Source organism: Drosophila biarmipes, chromosome X (assembly GCF_025231255.1).
Source record: "Drosophila biarmipes strain raj3 chromosome X, RU_DBia_V1.1, whole genome shotgun sequence".
Taxonomy (NCBI): Eukaryota; Metazoa; Arthropoda; class Insecta; order Diptera; family Drosophilidae; genus Drosophila; species Drosophila biarmipes.
Genome location: NC_066611.1, coordinates 7,507,703 through 7,519,836, shown reverse-complemented (window position 1 = coordinate 7,519,836; position 12,134 = coordinate 7,507,703). Strand labels below are relative to the sequence as shown.

The 12,134-nt window shown below is 34.5% G+C and overlaps 1 protein-coding gene across 1 annotated transcript in view; it reads left to right on the top strand.

Moving 5' to 3' along the window:
- LOC108033607 (high affinity cGMP-specific 3',5'-cyclic phosphodiesterase 9A) overlaps positions 1-12,134 on the top strand; it is a 155,323-nt gene that overhangs the window by 5,626 nt on the left and 137,563 nt on the right. Inside the window, exon 2 of the mRNA XM_017108008.3 lies at positions 10,477-10,545. The gene's annotated coding sequence lies outside the window, so the exon portion shown is untranslated. The remainder of the gene's footprint in view (positions 1-10,476; positions 10,546-12,134) is intronic.

Below are 12,134 nucleotides of genomic sequence, written 5' to 3'. Positions count from 1 at the left end.
CATTCATTTTTTTTGAATCTTTTATTAAATAAAAACTATAATATAAAAGACAATTTCAAAAATATGAAAACCAAATCATCAAAATATTTTCAAACCTAGAAAAAAAATAAAATAAATTACAACAAATATTGAATTTTGGGAAAAATAAAAATAAAATAAACATTTCAAAATAGAAATAATTTAAATCAATAATTAGATTTTTTTGTATCTTTTATTAAATGGAAAAAATAATAAAAAAGGAAAAATCAAATCAAATCAAAAATAAAATTTGATTATAAAAAAATGTTACTGTATATGAAAAGCTCTAAGATAGAATAATTTTAAATATTGAAAATAAAATATATTAAATAAAAATGATGAAATGAAAAAATTATCATCACAATTATCACAAAAATGTGCAATCAATAATTTTTTTTAATAAATAAAAAATATAATAAAGTAAGACAATTTCAAACAACAAATATCTTTAAGATACTTTTGAATTGTTAGGAACCTTTTGAATCGTTAGGAAAATGTTCGCAGGCCTTAAATCCATTTGGAATCCCCTTTTCCCGAAGAAATCCCGAAAGTGCAATAACTCTAACCAGACGATAAGGTGCTGATAGCCATAATTTATGCTGCGCACACGAATCGAACGATTATTATTAATCTTGTATCAAAAATTGCCTTGTTTCGGAAACTTTTCCATGCCTCCGAAGGAGATAAGTGAAACTTCTCGGCCACTTTTATCCGCAGCAGCGAAAATTTTCCATGCACCCGGATCTTTGTTTATTTATTCTGGCACTCGAATGGGGAAGCCGGGAAATGCTATCGTATTGGGCATCGGAATCGAAATCGCAATCGCAATCGAAATCGGACGCAAATTGCCCATCGATAATTGCGGGCTCCTGAGGTTGTGATTGTGGAATTCTCGGGACTGTGCACCGTGTAATTGTGGGCTCGCAATTGAAACCGCTGGATCCTTCGGCCTGCAATTAGCCGGCAAATTGGTAAAACTATCGCCGCAATTTCCCCGCTCCCCGGCGCTCCGCCTGCATATTCATGAGATGGCTAAATGATACTATGAGATACCATCGCACGGGCCTGCTCTGCGCACTCGTTGGCCGACGATGCTTGTAATTTTTTAATAACACTTAACAAACGCCTTGGACTTGGCATGTAAATTGTTGATAAATTATGTTTTTAATAGTGCCTTGCGCCGGCGTTGTTGTTGTTGCTGTCGTTGTTGCTGCTGTTGTTATTATTATTGTTGTTGGTTTATGTGGTCAGATAGCCGGCGCCAGAGATACGAAAATAGTTCTATGAAAGTGGAACGCTTGTCAGCGCGACGTTTTAGTACCCCTTAAATAATATATATACATTTTATTCAACATTTTTTTGAACTTCAATTTGTTAATATTAATACATTTATTTAAAACGGATATGAATATTTTTATACACAAAAATTATATTAAAAGAAAATTAATTAACTTTCAAAAAACACGAAAAAAATATTGTAAGCTTATTTAAAGTTGAAAAAATATTTTTCCGAAATCGAAAAACTTAAAAAAAACAATATTATATTATAAAACTTGTTTAAATTATAAAAATAATTTCCCAACTTTGAAATAGCTTTTTAAATATTCCATTACATTTTTAAATATTATATATAATTTAAATTTCTTTTTTATAATTATTATTAAGAAAATATGTACATTAAATTTGTATTTTTTGTATAAACTTTACCAAGAACTTATTAAGATAAAATGTAAAACAATATTACCTTGACTCTTTTAAATATTATTTTTATTATGTTCATTTTTTTTGGATAACTTTTATCTAGAAATTACAAAGAATTAAATTTTCAAAAATATTACCGTGATAATATTAAATATTCTCTTAAGTATACAAATATTTTTTAAAATAATATTAAAGCTTTAATAATTTCTAGGATCAAATATTATTAAATATCTAAATTTGTTATAAATTGGCTTATTAATCCGGCAGATACCTCCGACTTCCCTGGCCACTTTCCATATGTTGTCTCAATTTTACAGATTAATTCCCACAAAAGCCCATATGTACGGCGCTGTGTGGGTTCTATTGCGTACACAAATATATCTGCTGATCCGTGCTGGTTAAATGGTAAATAAAAATCCATGTTTTGTTTGCATTTAGCCGCACCGAAGAAAAACAAACAAAGCCGAAACAAAACAAATCGCGGAATTATTCTCGAAATATTACTTAGTAAAACTAATAACAATAATTTGGTTTCTAACGTTTATATTTCGGCCAATTCGCTTTAGATTTTCTTATTCATACTTTTTAGTTATTGTTTGTTTTCTTTTGTATTTTTTTTATACTGCAAAAAAATGTTTAAACAATGAGGCAGTCGATTCTCTTGCACTCGATTCGCTCTTTTGCCCTCCCAAATATTGGGCAAATATTAAAGAATTCGCCACAGGCACGTAGGCTAAATCATCTGTTTGATTGAGTTGAAGTTCCGCTGGTTGGCGTTCTACGATAAATATTCTTAGTCATCAGGGAACTCGATTGAATTTGTGGCTGAGTTATGTCGCCTTGTGAATTTGTTACTTTTGTGAAGTAAACTCGGTCACCCTATACACAAAAAAAAAAAGGATTGGATAAAATTAAGCAATATAAAAGTTGCACAAATGGTTTTAGACCAAAAAAATGGTAATTTTATTGATGAAATACTTGCTAAAAAATAAATAAATACAAAATAATACCCACAACTTGCCACTTTATGGTAGGTTTACTACATAGAAGAAGTATTTAATTAAAAAATCACTTTCCCATTTTCAAAATATTTAACCAAGGAAATAATTTACTATTAAATAATAACAAAAACAAGAACCAATTACAGGTCATTTTTTATAAAAGTTGTTAACCTTTTTTTTTACAGTTTTTTTAACTATCCGCTTTGACTAAAACCCACGAAACACGATCAAATACTTTGAGATATTATAAAGTTTTGTTAAAAATGTTTATATATATTTACTAAATATGGATGTATTGATATTAATATTCAAAATATTTTTAAAATAATACTAAGTATCTAAAAAAAATCCATAATTTATAAATTTCTTTAAAATCGATGCTGTATCGCCGATTCGAACCTAAACCTGATTGCCCGCCTATGTACCACATAATTGACTGCATTAGCCTGCGAGGAGGCAACAGATGGCCCATCACATGCAATCCACATACCCCATACTACTCCATACCATCCCATGCCATCCTATACCATCCCATACCATCCTATACCATCCCATACCATCCCATACCACACCATCCTCCGATCCTCCGATCTTGGTGAACTTGAGCGCATTGCGATGCGCTCATATATTGCTGGCTTGGGGATGGGGAAACTCGTTTCTCGTTGCATTCTTCGACCGGCGTCATCGATGATGCTGATAATGACAATGATAATCGCAGTAATGACGATCATATTAAAGATGGTCATGATGGGGTTCGGGATCGGGCTCGGGCTCGGACTCGGACTCGGGCTCCATTGGCATAAGCCCGGCTCGATGATGATCGCGATTCGCCTTGGCACAGCGCAATGCCAAAGCTGTTGTGCCGGTTGCTGGCTGCCAGCTTTTGAAATGGGTGTTCGTTGCTTTTCCTCATCTTTTATTTTCTTTGCGCGGACTCTTGTCTCCGGGGTTCCGTTCTACAGACGACCTTAAGGGGGGGAATTGGGAGGCGCAGTCGGGAGACTGGAGCAAACCACATGTTGTATTTCGCACACCTGGAGAAAACTCGTCCTAAATGTTGGGTAATGTCGGTTATAACTTTCTGGAAAAGAAAAAAGGGGTTTTTAAATTTTTTAACTTAGAATTTGTACAAAATTTGGATTATGTTTAGTACAAATATGTATTATATCATCTTTACCAACAACAGTATATATTTCTTTTAAGTATTTAAATATATTTTTTTCATATATTTCATATTTTCATCCTTACAAAAAACATGATTTTTATTAAAAAAATAAAAAAAAAATAAATGCACATCACTCATATAGTTTTGATAATAATTTTTATAACAAAGAACATAAGAAACATAAATAACAAGCAAAGAAGTGGGTTCAAACTATAAATGAATCACTCGAATGCATACTATCTGAAATCGTTTTTTATGCTGTAAGAAATTCAGAAAAATAAAATATGTATATAGTTCTATAGATAAGTAATGGAATTCATATCAGCATACTTTGCATTCAGAGCTTGAACATGTAGTGTAACATTTTTTTACTATTTCTCTCAGTGTATTTTATGCTTTTCAATCGCCCAGCTCCACATTGCGGACCTGTTGCCGCATAGTTTTCGGTTTTTTCTCCTTTTTCCCAACCGGTTCGGTTTGGTCTGTTGCTATTTTCGTGGCTCTGGATCGGTGCAGTCTCCGCTGGAAATGCGACTTACATAAGGCGAGCTCATATTTACACGTTTCTAACATTATTCAGCGTTTCGGCTCTGATTGCGTCCAATTAATGCAGAGAGTCGCACTAATTTCGCTAGAAAGCCGACGAAAGTTCACTTACCCGCCTTCTAAGGTCGTCCAGCGGGGGGTGGGGCGGGTGGCTAGTGGGCGGCTTTGACTCTTGATTACGCCCGGTCGTCCCATATCAGTTCTACGTAATGAAAACAAAATGCACAGCAAAAAGTATGAAAAGTCAACCAGAAAACGTAATAAATTGATAAGACCGACGGCCGGAGAGTTCAACAAATTGTTCAACAAGAGAGGGAGAGGGAGAGAGAGCGTGAGAGGAGAGATGCGAAAACTAAGAGTTTTTCGTTCTTGAACTATGAAAGCAATCCCCGTGGAAGACAAAGAAAAGCTAAGAAAATATTATTTGTAGAGTAGACAAAACATAGGAAAAAGTTATTTAATCATTAAAATAATATGTTGTTACTTTTAATTTAAGTTAAGATTTATTTTATAAAGAATATACTCTGCTTAATAGAGAGAGAGAGAGAGCGAGTTTTGCATAGATCAGTATTATCACCTATCATAGAAAATTATTTAAGCTTATATTATAATTTTTTTTGACCCTTTCCAATAATGGAAATGTTTTTTTTAAGTAGTTTGAGTATGTATTTTCTTGATTTTCGAAAAAGGTGACTATATTTTTGAGTGATTTTTTGTCTTAATTGTTCTTTCTTGAACTGAAAAATTCCTTACTAATGACATTCTTGGGGAGTTCTTCTTTTGTTTAGAAAGTGCAGAATAGGTTAAAATCGCCGATGAACTTTGGCATCACTCGGTGGACTTTGCCCGCGAGCGAGAATAACAAACAAGTCTGCTGGTCAGGCCCATCGAAAGAGAGTTCCCCAGAGAAAGAGCCGAAGAGAAGAAAGAGTCGCCACAAGTGCAAGTTGCACGTGCAGCGCGTTGCGATCGAAGAGAAAAGTGCCCGAGAAGCTGGCTTAAACCGAAAAAAAGCGAAAACTGGCTGCCAAAAATGGTAAATAAATAAACAAAACACAATTGTACTATCAACGTAACGCTTCGCTGGACTGTCAAAAGTTCGCAGCCAAATTTAGACCAACTCCTCCGCCTCCCACGTCGTTTTCCCTCTCCACTGTGGCAATACTATTCGGGTGTCAGAGACCCCCATGGCCGATAAGGTTTTATCACTCGACCTGTTTGCGAATCGAATTTGAACTAGATATATGAGCTCGGTATATCTGCGTCGTACGATCCGTACCAAAAACCTTCAAGATCTAGTAAATCCCAGCGATAAATGGTTAAAATAGATTGCAGAAGGTGACGAAGGTGTCAATTTAATCAGTTTCAATTAGATAATATTGCTAATGGGCTTATATAAAACATAAATAGTATAGTAAAGAGATATTTGAATATATAAAAAGTTCTGAAAAATAATAAAATCTAGTAAGCTAAATTTGATAATCAATTCATAGAGAAGCTATACAATTAATTTTATGGTTCAACTTTATAACCAGCTCAACCAAACGTATTTAATTTTAATATTAATGGGACTTTAGACAATTGTTTGACCCTAAAAATAAAATATTCTTATTGAAATAGTTTAAATTAAATATTTAAACAATTGCTTAAAACTACTTTGTGATATTATCATGACTCACAAATCTTAAATATGAATTTAAAGAGAAGCTTTAACATTAATTTTATGGGTAAACTTTATTACCAGCTCAACCAAAAATATAAATTTGAATATTTATGAGATTGCAGACAATTGTTTGACCCCAAAAACAAAACAATCTTATTGTAATTGTTTAAAAGAGATATTTAAAAAATTACTAAAAAATATTATGTGATATTATCATGACTCACAAATCTTTATATATAACTAAGTCTGATAAGCTAAATTTAATAATAAATTTAGAGAGAAGCTTTAACAATAATTTTATGGGTAAACTTTATTACCAGCTCAACCAAACGTATTTAATTTTAATATTAATGGGACTTTAGACAATTGTTTGACCCTAAAAATAAAATATTCTTATTGAAATAGTTTAAATTAAATATTTAAACAATTGCTTAAAACTACTTTGTGATATTATCATGACTCACAAATCTTAAATATGAATTTAAAGAGGAGCTTTAACATTAATTTTTGGGTAAACTTTATTACCAGCTCAACCAAAAATAACTTTAAATATTTATGAGATTGCAAACAATTTTTTGACCCCAAAAACAAAACAATCTTATTGTAATTGTTAAAAAGAGATATTTAAAAAATTACTAAAAAATACTAAGTGATATTATCATGACTCATGGCTTATTTATGGAGTATTTGTAGCAATTTCTGGCACTTGATACCTATCAAATACAATCCCAACGAACCACAGTCATATTTCGTTTTATTATCTTTAAAATAAGCGAATAAAAACAAATATATTCCGGGGCTGACCAAACGCAGGTGTAAATATTTGCAGAATGTCACAAACTGTTGAAATCGAGATAGAGTGGATTGCTTGTGGCTTCAAAGCAGCCGCCGCTGCAGCGCGGGGAATATCCCTAATAAAAAGCAAAAGATACAGATATGGAGCTGAAGATAGAGATACGGATGTGGATAGTGTGTGTGGGAGGTGGCAACAGGTGATCTCGCATTCTTGGGAAATGTTGGCGCTGTTTGCCCGCTGGCAACAAGTTGTCAACAGCTTTTGAATAACAGGTTCTTGAGCGGTGTTTGAACAGAACTCAATTTGGGCCAAATGTTGGGGATCGTATTTCTTTTTCTATTTTTCTTTTCGACCTCTGCCTCCCTCCGTCACCACTGCTTGCCCCTCACAAACAGGGCCGCCAGATAATTGATTCGTCGGCTAACTTAGAGATACCTGGTCTATCGGTTACCCAATATAACGAATCTTTAACCAACCAATTAGCGCCACCAAACGATTTTGTCGCCAAAAAAAAAGAACGAGAGCAAACGAGCGAAATAATCGTAAAAAAATAAAACCCAGAAGTCTGGATCACACATGCGGACATTGAATTTATTGTGATCATTAGCAATAAAAAAAATTGGAATTCGGCTGAGAGCGAAAAAAGAAGCTAACACCTCTACGCTTGCTTTATCATTTTGGCTTAATTTGTCAGCGGCTGAGAAATACGGCACAAATAAAATAAACGAACTCGCACTGACGTCGCCACATGACTGGCATTATATGGCCCAAATAATTGCCTTTTCCTCTGCTCTTTTTGCCATTCAAATGCGCAGGCGCAAAGTCGCGTGCCGCTCTGGAATCAAAGTTGTATAATACCCGATTCCGATCCGATACGATCTCCGGATCTTTGGCATGCACAGCGGGTTGTGACAAGTGCCTTGGCATTAATTCGAAAAATAAAAAATGAAAACCGCAAACCCATTTTAAACCCAATTGTCATTGCCAAAAGAGTGGGATGGCTGCCAAAAAATCAAGGGAGCTTGAGGAAGTTCTTGTTCAAGTAAGCCAACAAATGCCAATTCAATTTATTAATGATGTTAATATGTATGCTAGTTATTATAAAAATATTAAAATGTATTAATAATAATATACTACAATTTATTAGGTAAATATTTATTTTAATTTGTGGCCATGTTTCATTTAATTATAAAAAGTAAAGGTTTGCTTTACCTAAATATCAATTATAAAATAAAAAGTTGCATACATTCTCTGCAATTTAAAAAATACTTAAAATATTAAAAGTATATAAAGCTGCCATTAAATTATAATTGACAAAGGTTTTATGTACCTAAATATTTAAAATTTATAATAATAACCGACAATGTATTACTTAAATATTTATTTTAATTTGTTACCATGTTGCATTTAATTATAAAAGGTAAAGGGTTTGCTGTACCTAAATATCAATTATAAAAAAAAAAGTTGCATACATTTTCTGCAATTTAAAAAATATCTAAAAGTAATAGCAAGTTGGCTACCATTCAATTATAATTGGCAAAGGGTTTTATGTACCTAACTATCATCTTTAAAATTCGAATAAATATACACTATAACCGCGATTTAAAACGTACTTAAAAATAATACCACAAAACCATTCCTTCGAATCACATATTAGAACTCACTTGCCGCCTTTATACAACCTTATGAATGGTAAAACATACTCGTAATCTCCAATTTACATAAGTACCCCCATCGAGAGCGCCTCCATTTGGCTCTGAATTAATTAAATATACCACAATGCGCCCAACCTTCTCACCCCTTTATGCGATAAGTCCTTCCATAACAACCAGATGATGATAGTAATTATCGCAAACGAATACGAGTCCGAATAGGCATGCCATTTGAGTGAGCCTCTCATGGTCTCTCTGTTGGCCACAACAGGATTCGTCGGAATAATGCCATGTCCTTCCTAAATTTTCATTTTCCCCCAGTGCACGAGTGTGCGAGTGTGCGAGTGTGCCAGTGTGTGCCGGTGTGTGTGGGGGCTGTGGTTTGTTGTTGGAGCCCGGAAATGGCAAGTGAAAACATCCAGCTCAATTTGCTAGCCTCGGGGAGGCGACTCAGTGTTGGGGTCGGGCCAAAGACAAGGCTACTAATAATCCTCACTATATGGTGCACTGAAAAAAACGAAGCTACATAAAAACAACATCAAGAAATTGTGATTCCTTAGGCTATGCACTAACAATAAAGGAGAGTGAGTCTATTTTCCTAAGGAATTTATCGAAGAGATAACTTATTAAACTTATTAAAAGCAATCTAAAAATTAATTATCGATAACATATTTTTAAGTTTAATTTTTGATTCCAAAGAAAATATTCATATACCAATTTAAAATGTGTCTTGCTTATTACTCATATCATATAACTTGATATCATATTATATTTAACATAATATACTTAGTAAGATGAAAATATATTTTGGTTGATAAATAAAATCGATATGTCGATTATGAAGATATCGATATAGCATTTTTATTACAATCCCAAAAATTTTAAAATAATTTTGATAATAAAATGTTACTTTTTTTTAATTCTTATATAATTATTATAATTTACCAATGGAATACTTAACATTATTTAATGTATTAATTTTTATTTAATTTTTAAATTAATACAATTTTCCTTTGCATAGGAAACATAGTTTTGTTTTTAGTGCATAGTTCGAGCTTTGTGGAAATGTGTGGGCTACTTTACCTGGGAAAAAAGTGAGACAAACGTTATGATTTTGATTTGCATTTTGGGTGCTGGCATTTCCAATCCCAATTTGTGTCCTCAAATGCCTCTTCCGGAATCTGTAGAAATTTTCAAAGCGATACTGCTTTGGCAGAGCAATTCTGTGGAAGGTTTTAATCCAGTTTGCCAATGGTTATGTAATATTATACACCCCGCCGACCGAAGGCTAACGAAATATTATATGATTTGTCATTTCTGTTATTTTTAAGAGACGCCTTTGCCACGTTTTTACTGTATTAAGGGGATTTTTCGGGGTTTATCGATCTAGTCCCTCATATTCCGCATTCGGCCCCATAAAGCACAGTATATGCGCATTGTACATATGTACCCATGTGCCCCCATATAAATTTATGTACAATAGATATAGATACCTGAACACGGTACTTACTGTGTGTGTAGAATAAGCCACAACAATTAACAATTGAAATTGATAAGAATTTTTTAATTACGCCGGCATCGTCGCATTCGCTAAATGGCAAATGGGTTTTGTTTTTTCCCCTTTCTTCCACATTTTATGTTTTTATTTTAAATTGTTGTACTTTTTTTTGCTGACGCTTTTGTTTGGTTTTATCTGCACTACTGAATTGTTGGTCTAATTACCGCGGGAATTATAGAGGTCTCACCTGAATTACCACCCCCAAAAAGCCCCCATATCGGAATGCGTGTGCGATAATCAAGCTGTTAACATATTGTTTACATTTTCGATTGTCTGTAGCAATTAATCAAATAGAATCGATACCTATTTGTTGATACACTTGTTGTTGCCCATTGTAATCACACAAACACAACTTGTTTGCCTTCCTTTTTTTCAGTTATCACCTTGACGGGGTTTATCAATTTTGCCAGCACACAGAGATGTTATCTTGGAGAACCGTTTAGAGGTGAGTCAGCCGTTTACATTACAACCATTACCACCAGTTACACTTGCATTTACATTGTACATATCCGGCTCGAAGGACCGATAAATATTCGGCTCGATGGACCAATTTTGAGTGTAGCACTATGATTTTCTGTACTTTATAAGGCAAATAGATTTTGCTAAGTCTGAATCGAATTAAGAGCAGTGCTTGAACATTGCCAAGACCAATCGTTCTCCAACGAAACTTTCCGCCAGAAGAAAACTTCGATTTTGGCTCACCGCCTTCGACCGACAGTTGAATTGAGTTTTGTGGTTAGCCAACCGCCTCTAAAGTGACTTTGCAATTACGCGCGGACAAAGTAATTAATTAAGTTCGGCTAATGCATACGTTAAGTAAGTAAATCCCGCCGATTGACATAGTTGCGCCCACAATAACAGCAAATACACGGGGTCGTGCCGGGTGGTAATGCACCTTAATACACCCATTTATCAAGGGCGTTTTGGCATTCGCTTTGAATATGTCCGATTAAGTTCTCACCTGTGACAATGAGAGATGTGACAGTGGAGATAAAAGTTGCTCGAAAAACAAAACAACATTCATCTTTTCGGGAGAAGTACTAAGCAAATCGGTTGATCGATGCGGGAACATTTTATATTATATCTAAAAAATATTTACGTTTTAAATTTAAAAGTTGTTTTGTTTGTTACAATTAGGTAGAGTTTTGTTTATAATAAATGTTGAATTTTGTGATTTTTTGTGTACATTTAAAAGTACATTTTTAAGGGTACATTTTTATAGGAACATTGTTAAAGATGCATTTTTAACAAAACATTTTTAAAGATACGTTTTTTGTTAGATTTAATTGAATTTTGCTTGCATTTAAATTTATAATCATATTCTTTGTATCAAAGTATTTTAATATTCTTAAAAATCCTTGAGCTGCTGGCCAGTATTAATTGAAAATGAATTTGCAGCGTTGTTGTTTCGCTTTTTAGTCGAATTGCTGATGGCTGGGTGGAAACTTTAAGCGAAACTGCATTGTTTTCGCAGTTTATTTCCCCCCTCGAGTTTATTTTTTTTGCCGTATTTTATTTTCCACCCGGTATTTAATTATTTGTCATAGCATTGCACCGAAGTTTTGCCATTGTTGTCGCTGTCTTTGTCTGCTGTTGCTGCTGTGTTGCAATTTCTGTTGCTGTTGCTGTTGCTGTTGTCGGTTGTGTCTGTTGCATTGTTGTCAGCGTGGGGTTGCGTGTTCATTGACGTCACAGGGGGGCGGTGGGTGGTTGGGGGGGTGGGGCTGGTGCAGCAGTGGGGGTGGTGCTGGTGTTGCATGTTGCACGCACACACAAACAATACGGTGGCCCCCACTTTGTGTCCAGCACTCAAGTAAGCAGGTCAGCGGTTCTTGCGGTTTAACTCACTTCGAAAGCACCACCACCTGAACGGAGCACCACCCACCGCGTACCGCCCACCTGCACCACCCATCCGCACACCACCCACACTCCAACTCGGTCAGCCTGCGGTTTGGTTCAAGTTCTCTCTAAGCCCCAAGCCAAGCCCCGACCCAGAGCCGCGATTATGCAATTGAATTCGCACACTTTTCGCTG